Source organism: Passer domesticus, chromosome 2 (genome assembly GCF_036417665.1).
Source record: "Passer domesticus isolate bPasDom1 chromosome 2, bPasDom1.hap1, whole genome shotgun sequence".
Taxonomy (NCBI): domain Eukaryota; kingdom Metazoa; phylum Chordata; class Aves; order Passeriformes; family Passeridae; genus Passer; species Passer domesticus.
In genome coordinates, this window is record NC_087475.1 from 28,961,948 (window position 1) to 28,974,067 (window position 12,120).

The 12,120-nt window shown below is 44.6% G+C and overlaps 2 long non-coding RNA genes across 3 annotated transcripts; one reads left to right on the forward strand and one right to left on the reverse strand.

The window, feature by feature from the left end:
* Nucleotides 1–617: 617 nt before the first annotated feature.
* Nucleotides 618–6,949, reverse strand: LOC135295277 (uncharacterized). 2 transcript variants are annotated; one of them, XR_010357317.1, is made up of 4 exons: nt 6,772–6,949; nt 5,232–5,331; nt 4,610–4,690; nt 618–1,501 (listed from the first exon to the last, which is right to left on the reverse strand). It is a non-coding gene; the product is annotated as an uncharacterized LOC135295277 (long non-coding RNA). The 2 variants fall into 2 exon arrangements; XR_010357318.1 differs by lacking the exon at nt 4,610–4,690 and having other exon boundaries at nt 6,772–6,947.
* Nucleotides 6,950–6,958: 9 nt separating this feature from the next.
* LOC135295278 (uncharacterized) lies at nt 6,959–9,615 on the forward strand. Its single transcript, XR_010357319.1, has 3 exons — nt 6,959–7,119; nt 8,612–8,794; nt 9,472–9,615. It is a non-coding gene; the product is annotated as an uncharacterized LOC135295278 (long non-coding RNA).
* The last annotated feature ends 2,505 nt before the right edge of the window (nt 9,616–12,120 follow it).

Below are 12,120 nucleotides of genomic sequence, written 5' to 3' on the forward strand. Positions count from 1 at the left end.
GGCTTTATAACAGCCTTCCAGTTCCTAAAGGGAAAGGTGGAGAGGGACTTCTTACATGGGCATGTAGTGATAGGACAAGGGATAATGGCTTCAAACTGAAAGATAGGTTAGATATTAGGAAGAAATTATTTATTGTGAGGGTGGTGAGGCACTGGAACAGGTTGCCCAGAGAAACTGGAGATGCACCATTCCTGGAAGTGTTTAAAACCAGGTTGGATGGGGCTCTGAGCAACCTGGGCTAGAGGTAGGAGTTCCTGCCCAAGGTGGAGGGGGGTGATTGGAATGAGATAATTTTTAATGGCCTCTCCAACCTGAACCATTCTATCATTTTATTATTTTTCATATGAAAGACAATGCAATCAGCTTTTCTATTAAATAAAAAAAAGATGAGGCTCCCATTTTTAAAACACATTCACTGGCATCTCTCTATCTCTGCAGCACAATAGATGTTTTCTAAACCTTCTATTTCCCATTATACTGTGCCTTTTTAGTTACCACTTTTTCTCTTAATATATCTCTAATAGATCTGTAAAATTTCTGCGGCAACATTTTGACTCATATTTTCTTCTTTTCTTTGTAGACAGAGGTGTCTTACCTCCTTGTAAGTCATTCCAGAAGCCATGCAGGGCTCATTACCATGGGACCAGCATGGATCTTCCTATCTCCCCTAGACCTTCCATGGGGCTACCTGGAGAATACTGCAGCACAATCCCCTGTGCTTTCCCGTTCAGAAAAGCCACCGAGACACTCAGAGGCACTGAGGGTGCAGCGCAGGAGGTACCTGTAGGCTGTCAGAGTTCATGTGGCATTCAGACCCATTGGGCCATGTGAATCCATGATGAAGCACTGAGGAGCAGCTTTGGTAACTCTCCCTCAGTCCCTTCATGTGCCCTGATTGTTTGTTCTCCAGTTCCCATGCTAGGGCAGTGCCTCCTGGCCAGAATAATAATGCAGCCTTGCAGATTTGTTAAACATCTGTGGGGTGAGGACACCTCTACCTGTACAGTGTCCAAGAGACTGCATGGTCCTGCCTGATGAAAGATGATGAAAGAGACATGACAAACAAAGGAGCATGGAGGGGGTGATAAGAACTGTGATAAGTTCTCCAAAATCCCAGCAGTGAAGCAGGCAAAGAAGGAATAGTCCCACAGCGAATTCAGCTAAATCCTGCTGTAAACTCGTAGAGAAAATAAGGAAGGGACTCTGTATCTTCAGGATTGTGGTGGCTGCCAAAAGTCCTTCCTGTTGATTCTTGAATTTTGGTTTTATGATTAAAGTATTAAGAGGCCTCAGGCAGGTTTAAGACTGTGATATGCAAAGAGACTCCATTGCTGCATGGGGAATGAGAAAGACTTTCTCTAAAAAATCCAATTCAGAAGAAGAGTCAAAAGGTTTCAAATTTTTTACATCTGTGGACTTCAGGCAGTAGACTTCAGCTCCTTCCTCTGGGTCACTTGTGACTTCCAGAACCGATTACAAGAGTCCTGCTCCCAACACAGGCCTGAATGAAAAGTAAAGCATAGTCAGGGCAATAATCCAAATTCTCCTACAAGCTCAGCCTGAACTACTAGCTAGTATCAGTAATACAACTGGAAGAAGCCTTTGAGTGAGTAATCCAGTCTTTGGCAGTCACAGGCAACCGAACAAAGCAAGGACCCACACCCTTTCCTTGCTTTGCCACAAACACTTCATTTATCCATGAGAAAATCAAGATTTTGGTGCAGAAATAAAATATGCAACAGCCACCCCAAAGGACCACCGAAAGGCAGCAAAAAGGGTCCTAATGGCCTAAGACAATGCCAGAGTAAGAAGCATGTCAGCAGAATGAGTCCAGATGATATCTTTAGAGGCAACTCATTGGTTCTTGATTTGATTCTTGTTTCTGAGCTGGCGATCATATCAGTTCTGTGTTGGAGGACCAGAGAGATGACTCATCACCCACGAGGTTTCTTGGTTGCTTGGTCCTACATGGAGAAGCTTTGCCTCTTGTCCACCTTCTCCCCTCCTGCTGTAGCCAGTCTCTGACCTCCAGAAGCAGAGGAGACACAAAGACTTCTTGTCCAAACCTTCCCTATTCCCCCTACTCAGATAAACTGAGCATTATGGGATGCCAGGATGTGCCCTGGGTCCTACAAAGGACTGTCAGGAGCATGGAATTAACTAATCCTTATCCCACCCTAGCAGAAGTCCCAACCAATGGAGCATTTTGCCAAGGAATCTGTGGCTGAGGATCTAGCTGCATTTTTGGGATAAACCCTGATTTAGAAGTTTAAATATTTAGCTGATGTTGAACATCTCATATTGAAACAGGAAAACTATGGGTAGCCATACATGTTAGCAAGGGACATGGCAGGCAGGTAGGAGGCTTATTGTCTATAAGATTATTTTTTCAGGCAAACTGATTAAAATCAGGGTTTGGGAAAAGAAAATGTGAAAATGAGGACACCTTTAAAAGTTCCCCAGATACACTGTTATTTCCCTGCATTATGTCATGTTCTTCTATTTTATGTGTTGCTACTACAGCAACAATTTGATGTCACAAACATAAAATAATATTTTAAGGAGAGAGAGACATGAAGTAGGAGCAGATGACCTCTTTAAAGTTAATAATAATCCTCTTTTCCTGCAAAAACCTTTGGTGACAAAAAGCTAGGAAAAAAGTAAAAAAAGGAAGTAATATACAAGTCCTAGAACTGTCACTAAAAAGTGGGGTTTGTTTTAAAGCCTTCAAACAAGATGTAAGTGGGTCTTTTAGCCTGTAGCTATTGCTGCACCAAAAAAACCCAAAAGAAAATAAAAAAGATTATTCTTTCTACTCTGGAATTCTTAGCAGAACATGGTCTTGAGCACCACATCAGCACAGTTCCCACAGAAGACAAGGTCAGAGTTTGACCCTTCACTTTATTTTTAAACGCACTTTTTTGCATTTGAACATGTAAGTAGTCGTAGTAGTAGTAGTTCAAGGCAAAAATAAAAAGGTCCAGATACTTGATGGAATATCAGCAAGGAATAAGTTGATTTTGCTTCTAGCTGGTGCATTTATTGTCCCTATTGCCATGGTAGGACACCACAGTATACTGGACAAGCATACACAAGCAGATACATTATTTTCATTAGGGTGAAATAAATGTCTCAGAAAATGTAGAATAAAAATTTGAAAAAAGGAGCACCAGATCATAAATTAGGGCAAATTTATGATCTGCCTTGAGTCAAGAGAATACAGAAGATAGATCAGGGAGAATTGAAGGATGTTACGTGCTGTTCTGAAGGTGGGCGAAAGAAGACTTTTCATTGAAGTGCCTTGAAAGAAAAGAAGACTTTGGAAAGAAAAACTTCTTAAACATCAAAAGATAAAGGACACCAATCAGGTTTAGTAAGTCAGTCTTTGAAATGCAGTAACAACTTCTAAGTCAGCAAAACATGTGCAGATTTAAGTAAAACAGCACAATGTTCTCCCATACTTATGGAGTTATTTTCACAAACGAGACTGCATGTCTCTATTAACAAAATTCCTTTTTCTGCAGCCTGCATATCCAAAAATAAACCAGTAAAGCAGAAAATCCTCATGTTGAGAGAAACTAAGAGGACTGCCAGAGCAGCCTATTTAAAATCTCTCCCAGAGATGGATACATCCACTTGCTTACACGTGCTAGTGCATATCTAATGTCTGCAGTTAACAACCCAGCTGCAGGATGTAATCCAGGCACTTCCATAGCCCAGACTGAGTGCATCAGGTTGGACATGGAAGCACCTTCCCACCATTGCCGTCAGTCTACTTTTGGGAGGATATTTTAGCACTAAGACTGTGAAGCTCAGTGAGAGGAGCCAGGGAAGGAAGTTGCAGTGCTGGTTTTCTTGCATGGCTTGTGAGTTTAAAGCACCCAAACAGGGGACACACTTAAACCCACACCCATCCAGACACACACATCATCTGTGTATTGCCCTCCATGAGATAAAAGGTTTCATTTCCAGCTTGCAAGAGATGATGGCAAACAACCTGGAGAACAACAGAGCTACTGAAGTGATTTTGGGGTTTGTTTGAAGGTGCTGAATACAGCAGCAGAAAGAAAACCACAGTGAAGTCTGTAAGAGGAGCTGTGCACATATATTGTAACAAAAGTATGTTATCACATAAACAGTTTCTGAGGGACATCCCTGCCACAGCAGGGACATTTGTCCGTAGCCCTGTTTTGCATATGAGTTGAGTGTGGCACTTCCTTGAGCCACACCATAGGACAGCACAAGCTTGGCCACCTTCCCCTCTGGCAAAACTTCTCAAGGGAAAACTTCCACAAATCCAAAGAAGCAAGACAGGGAGGCTCATTCTCTATTAAAAAAGGGGGGGAAAAAAACCCAACAAAAACAACTGGTTCTTGTCCTACTAAGGAAACCTGGATAAAGAAGAGACAGAAGGAAGGTATTTACCTATTAAAAATAAATGATTCAGACATTAATTTTTGAGACTGGCACCATATGGTTTGAAAACATCTAAAGGAAAAAAATTTAATCCTCCTGAGACTGAATCTCTGTTTGATAGGAACTTGAGCAAGGGTGTACTCCCTGGGGGCCTTTTAACACTCCTTGTTAAAGCAGATGCCTGGCTGCTCACCTGTAGTACCAGCACATGGCTTTTCCTTTCATCAGTGGCTTGTGTTACTTTGGAGGTGTTGGGTTTGTTGCTCTTCCAGGACTATAAAAAAACATCATTTGTTGGTTCTTTCCCTATACACTGCTCTTTCAAGCAAAGACTAGACAGCATGCAAACCACATGCTAAATAATATACATGTCATCTTAAGCACCCCTGTGGTGAGGAGGCAGGTCTGTGCCAGGGTGGCACCTCTGAACTGCTTTGGGAGGAAAGAGGAAAGGAAAGGCAGCAGGCATGGTGCTGCTGGCACTGCTGGGACATGGAGAAAGGGCCAGGGGGTGCAGCCCCCACATCTGCACTGCCCAGACCTACAGCTTCTGCCAGCCCTGAGCCTGAGTTTCCTGTCTAGGAGACCTATTACATCACTTCAGACTCCTGTCCAGGACCAAAACAAACATACTGGATGGACTGGGAGGGGGTGGGGAGCAGAATTGGGCCAGGCTAATAGTGGGTTTGAGACTGAAATTCCCGGTATGACTACATACATGCTGAATGAGAATACAGCAAAACACAGGCAGGCCAGGCAGGCCTCATCCCAGGATTCAGGATCAGACATAGGAGAGCCCTGACCTTCTTTCTCACCTGCCCATGAGGGACCAGACTGAGCAGAGGGTCCATTTTACTCCATCCTTTTACTTGCATCTTGCATTGTGAACGGCTGCAGCAGGATGCACCAAAGCAGCTGAGGAACAAAATTTAGTCTTGTGTGAGGTTTTAGCTCAGACATCTCAATGAGGTTTTAGCAGCTGTAAAGTAAGGCATGGATTGTAGAAGGCAGGCACCTGGAAACAAGGGATGAGACCTGTTGAGGAGAGCTGCCTCTCGTTTCTTGCAAAGAATGGGTTAACAGCATGATAGACAGGTCCTGTATGTATTCTAATTATGTGCAATTTACTGCTTGAATCATGAAATGTCAGGGTCTTGCTCAGGCAAAGACACTGCAGAACAATGGAGGGAAAAACGTCTTTGGGAAAAGGCTGTAGGACTTGTCTGGAACTAGTAATGAGAAGAGGCTCCTGTGTGTCAGTAATGCATGAAGGACAGGGCTGTGGGAGCACCCCAGCAGCTGTAACACAGCTGCTGCAGGTCTGGCAGGTGATGTAGAGACCAGATACTGTGCAGCAGCTGCTCCAGCCCCTGGAGGGGATGTGCACACCCCATGCCATGCTCTTTGACCTTCTGGCTGTCACACCTAGGGAGGCTCATGAGGCTGAGAGCAAGTTAATGATTTTTCAGAAGTGAAGCCTCAAGTGAAGGAGGGAATGTGAAGCTCTCTGCCTACAGGAGGTGATTATGCCCCAATTCTTTAAAAAGAAAAGATAGATGAGAGGTCTTAGCCCAGGTCAAGCTACCCTAATATGATCTGTGAGGGATGGCAATTAATCAGCAATTAGCACACACACACAGACACAGGGACACACAGACACAGGGACACACAGACACAGGGACACACAGACACACACACACACACAGGAGGAGGAGGAGGAGGAGGAGGAGGAGGAGGAGGGGGAGGAGGAGGAGGAGGAGGAGGAAGGCGAGAGCATTCCTGTGGACTCAAATCTAGCCCTGTTTTTTGTTCTCCCTCCCTGTATGCAGGACTTGCAGCCATGCCAGGTCTCATGCCACTGCCCCAAACCCCAGAGAAGTTGTGCTCCCCCATGCAGGCCACTCTCACCAGCCTTTGTTTCACAGATTTTTTGCACAAGGTTTACATCCTCTGGTTGCTTTCCCTGCCCCCATCCTGCTGCTGCTTTTTAAGGCAGTTTCTGAAAGGAGGGTCCATCCCTGAGGATGGCCAGAGCCCCAGGGACCTGATGTGACTGCAGGGCTGGCAAGCTGTCCTGTCCTGGGAGTACAGGCACAACCCCATGGGTACAAGGACACACAGGCAGTTGTGGGGCCTGGATACTCTTCCTTTGTTTAATATTTTTCTGTATCATATACAAAGCTGTATATGCAGCACAACAGCTGTCACAAGGGTGGACACGTCCTGTCATGCAATGCTTAGCTCTCTGCTGCTGCCCCAAAGCCTGATCTTGCAGCTATTTCCAGCAGTGGGACAACAGTGCCTTTTGTTTGGATTTGCTTTGAGCAGCTGGGCCTCTGAAATATGAATGCTTACATTTTCCTCCTTTCCTTCTCCTTCTCCCATTCTCAGCAGGCTCAGCTGGAGTTCTGGCATAATAGATTGAGCCTCTGGCAGTCCAGCATTTGTGAGTTTCTTGTGTGACCATCTCATTCCTCCCTCTGTACCTTTGCTTTGTGACCACTGAGCTGCTGGCAGGACCGGAATCTCTGACACAATGATTGCAGGTTATGAAGTAGTATCTGCCTTGCATCACTGTTCTCTTCTACACACAGTGATCTGTCACCACCCCTCTTTGTCCCTGTGGCAGGTGCCTGAGGTAACTGTGTCCCCAGCACTGTCAGACCCTGCCAGTGTCTGTATCTGCTGCTGAGAGTCCCTCAGGTGACACTTTGCATTTTCTTCTGCTTCTGTCAGCAAAAATAATGTTGCCTTTGTTGTTCCTCCCCTTCACTCACTTCTGCCTTCCTGCCAAGGTGTTGCCACACAGTAACCCCCCTGCTCCCCCAGATGTTAGTACAGATCCAGCTGCCAGCAACCCCCTGCACTGCAGAACCTGTAACAGGCCTTTTGCACTTATCTGGATTATTAGAAGCTATTAGTCAAGTACCTGAATGTACTGGGCTATGCAGAAAGATAATTTTCTGTTTGCTTTTTCTCTTCTGCAACAAGCCTTCCCTCACAGCAGCAGTCAGATGCCAAACTCCTACCCACACAATTAATTTATGGATGCCTAGAAATAGAGAAGCTAGATTGGAAACCCTTTTTCACTGCTGCATCTGGCAGACATTATCAGCCAGGGGTCTGCAAGCTTTGATTCAGGTCAGCTGGCATCAAAGGAGACTTGGGAGTGTTTGCTTTCAATCCCAAGGTTGAACAATATAATCTGTTCTAAAGCTCGGGCCTCTGCCTGCCCCTCATCAGGGGTCACTTTGTGCAGGGAGAGCAGGGGAGAGGAGGAATGGTGTGCAGAGCAAAAGTCTCTGCTTTGTTCTCTGTGCTAGGGCTGGCGTCAGCAGACCTCGGAAAGAGGGAGGTAACCATGCTACCACTTGTTCAAATATTTTGAATAATAAAGGTGTTAGTTTAATAAATGTCCTGGAGGAGGAAGAGTTGTCCAGCAATAACAGTTCAGCATTTTCTCTTTTGAGGCTGGAGAAGCTGCAACCAATGGTTAGTGATCTGAGAGGGAGGGTAAAGGCAGGATGGGGATCAAGATTTAATTTTTGTAAGAGGGCTCTTTTGGCTTTGCTTTCAGACATGGTAATCACTCCTGCAAGCTCTTCCCCGACTGATCTCTCCTTAAATACAGAGTGGAAATGTGCAAAGCTGGAAAAATATTCATATTCAAGCTCAGGCTCTGCTTTTGCCCAGTCATTTACCTTCCTGATTAGGCAAATTCTGCATCTGCTAATAATAATAATTTTCAGCAATTTTGTATATTCTTTCCTTCTTGCCATTTTCCTACACTTTAATATTTTGTTGTGCAAAGGGAATCATTCACCCTGATTTCTGAGGATCAGCTGCATTCTCTCCCAGGCAGAGCTGAACAGGCAGTAACCCTACATTTCTGTACATTCCTGTACATTCCTGTACATTTCTGTACATTTCTGGCTGCGATGGAGAGTAAGAAGGGTTTGGAAGGGACAGCAGACACAGGTTTGCTTCCTTAGTGTCCTTTTGTCTCACATATGGAGAGCAGGGCCAACAAATCTCCTGTCTCCTGTCCTCTCAGAGGTACAAGTAACTAATCAAAAAAATGGTCAGAACCCAATGTGATTCTTGAAGCCGTCAAGAGTAAATTGTTGTTATTATTATTACTACTACTACCAATATTATTATTACATTTGCCTTTGTTTGCTCTTTTTTTCTCCAGCCAAGTGACTACTGAAACAAAGGGAAGCAGTTTCAACAGGAAAGTGTGAGAGATGAGCCCAAGGAGCCTGAGGGAAAGAGGAGGAAGCTAATCCCTATCTGCCGCATACTGGACTAATCCTGGCACTTTCTAAGGAAAGAGAGTCCTCTTCTTCCTCCTGATGTACTTTTTGAGAAAGACTTGGTAAACACATTTCATCCAATGCATCTCCCTCAGCACTGCAAAAGACCCTGAGCTGGGGAGCTGAGTGTGCACAAGCCATTGCCCTGACACCAAACACAACCCCTGCTCAGAGTAACCACCAGAAGCAATAATCACTTACTCCTGGAAGAATAAAATCTACCTCCATGCAGCTAGTCATTTTAGAGGCCCACAGATTTCCTGGGGCTTTCTAAATGTCACCCCAAATGCTGTGACCAGAGAGGACCATAATTTAAAAGTACATTTTCAGCTTGTTGCATGGGTGGTGGTCATGCATGTCCTTCATGCCTCCTGCTGGAGATGCACTTCCTGATTTCTATAATGAGAATGAATTGTTGTTTGGTTGTGGATATATAATCTAAGAAATTCAGTGTCTTTTCAAATCTAAAAAAAATGTTCCTTAGCTTAATTTGGTCCCATGAGCAGGTTGTGATCTCCTGTAACCTTTTGTGAGCACAATTAACCAAAATACATCACAAAAAATATTGGCAAATTGTTATTTCTGCTGCTTCCTCTGTTTTGCATAACCACTGACTCAAGTTTGAAAACACCATGGCAAGACAGGCTGAAGACCTCACCCCAGTCTACCCATTCATACCACCACCATACCCAGTACAAAAAAAAAAGGATTTTTAAGCTCTTTTTTTTTTTCCCCCTAGTTGCTGCTTTGATCTGTGTCACAGCATCATGCCCAGGGGACAGGGGACCTCTGTCCTGCAGCACCACTGCAGAATTCACTGCCTCATCAGATCATGGTCTACTTGCTAATTCAGTTAAATCACATGAAAAAGTGTTCTGGCTGAGGTGAAAGGGTCAGGAATAAATAATACATCTTGCTTCACAGTGTTATTTCTACTAAATTGCAACACATTTCAGGATACAATGATTTGATGAATAAGTCTTTCATCACTGACCTAGCCAGCACACGAAAAGGCCAGATAAGTGCCAGGGCTGAAGATTCATGAGTTTACCAATGGCTTTACCCTTGTACCCACCCCACCATTCCTTGCTCCCTTGGGCACCTTTCCCATTGCTGTCTCCTGGAGAGTCCTTTGGCAATTGCAGCCCCATCAAACCCTGCCTCAGCCCCTGCTCCTGTTGGATGTCACCCTGCACAGCAGCAGCCCCACGGGAGGGACTGGCAGCACGGTGTCCATGTGCTCTGCCAGGACAGCCCTTCCACCTCGGCTCACCCAGCCTTTCACCTCCTGCAGACCCATGGATCCTTCTGCTCTTCGTGTCAAGGAGCTGGGAAGATGAACATGCAGCAATACAAAGCTTTTTTTTTTTTTTTTTTTTTAAATTTTGTTACAGAGGTTTGGTTTGAGTTTTTTAGTGATTTGCTCTACCTTTGGTTACAGACTTGTGACTGAGTGGCAGTGTCACCACAGTGTTCAAACTTGTGCAGGTGGTGGTTCTATCAGCTTGGAATTTTTTACATCCACACAGCCCTCTCTATTAAATGTGTGGGAATTGGGTCCCATCAGTCTAACTGAACCCATGCCAGAGGGACATCCTGATTTAATTGCTGCAGATGGAGTTACAGCACTACCAAAATGTGTAGGTAAGCCCTTGTGTATCACATGGACATGCAGCAGGGCTCTTTCTGCTGAATGAGGATGCTCAGTGTAGTATATTACTTTCCACCACAAAATAACTCAGAGTTATGTTTGGGCAGTTACCATTCATCAGCACTCATCCTGGTATTTGCCTACAGAAATCTTTACTACAGCAATTTTATTTCCTGTCACCGACTCTTTCAATTTTTCCTTCCAACTTTCAGAGCCATCCTCCCTTTCTGCTCTCAAACCCTCAAGCTCTCTGAAAAAGCAACACACATGCTGCACATTTACCTTTATTTCCCCTGCACCAGTCTAAATTCAATCCTACAGCTCTGACTTGTGGTACAGTCACAGCTTTAGATGCAGTTAGGCTGATCTCAAGGAGCAGATTTTATTCTTTTGCTAAAAATATAAGAAGCTACAGGAGATAGCCCTCACTCAGAGCCATCTGAAACAATAATTACCAGAGAGCACACCTCAGGGTGAGGACCTGTTAACATTCACTGTTCCATTTTCCAGACACACGTGGCTCATTCCTTTCCCTGATGGAAAATACTTCTGGGGGTGCATGCCCCATTCTTCCCAGCATTAAAGCAAAATAAAGAAGATGCAGAGGTCCTTGAGAATATTGGAACACATAGTAGAAGTTACAGAAATAATCTTAATATGGGAAGCTTTTTATTTTATTAATGAGTGACTTTCCAAATGGGCACACAGATTTGAAGGGGGTGGAAGGAGAGCAAAATGCTTGCAGGATTTAGATCACAGGGATCCATGGCTTGCTCCAGCAGATGGGTGGGGGACTACATGAAAATAAACACGTGGTTCTTCTCTGGGTGCTGTTGACAGGAACAGCAAGAGCCGGATGCAAAAGAACAGGGAGCTGGTTTGATCCTTCTGTTCTTCCAGCTGGATGCATGGGGTAAAGAGTGCAGGGCCTGTACCAGAACAGGCAGGAAGATAGCTGGTGTCTCAAGCTCTTGTCCACACCACTTCATGGCACAGTCCACACGGGTTGTAGACAAATGTGCTCATCTCACGAGGATGTCATCTGGCCTTCAATCCTCCCCATAATTAACCACAGACACAGAAGTGCTATCTGGCAGAGGTGTTTGGGTTTGGTATTTTCCATTAGAGAGGAAGAACCCTAAATGGGGCTCACAAACACACTAGCAGTACACGACTGTTACCAATCCTAAATTGTGCTGAGCCTGGCTGTGGCATTAAGAGTCAAAAGAGCACAGGGCTTAAACTGTAAAAGCAAGTCACTGTAGCTGGAAGGAAGGCTAGAGACTGTCAGAAGTCCATAACTGGAGTTATGTGATTATCTCTTGAAGAGCCCACTTTAGGGACAGGGATAAACCTCAGGTTACAGTGACATTGTTTAGGAATGGGACAAAGCCTAAAGCCCCAGTTGGCATTGGACTGCCAAAGCAATGTATAGGCTGAAAAAATATTACCCCCAAACAACCTTTTCCCCTGGGCTCTAGGTAAGCTGAGTTGAGAGTCTGCAGCAGGGTTAGGTTTGGGACAGAAACAGGGAGAAATTTGGGACAGGAGCTCTGTTGGCATGGGGCTGCCAAGGGGATTCTAAAGTAAGGAGGAGGAAAGAAAAATATTTCTTCCCTACACTTTTTCATTTTAATTATGTCCCAGGGCTCATTTCAGATTTAGTGATAGGATTAGGGTTTGGGTTTCCTGAAAGATTGCTCCTTGAACATCTTTGTTGGGACCACAGCAGGTTAT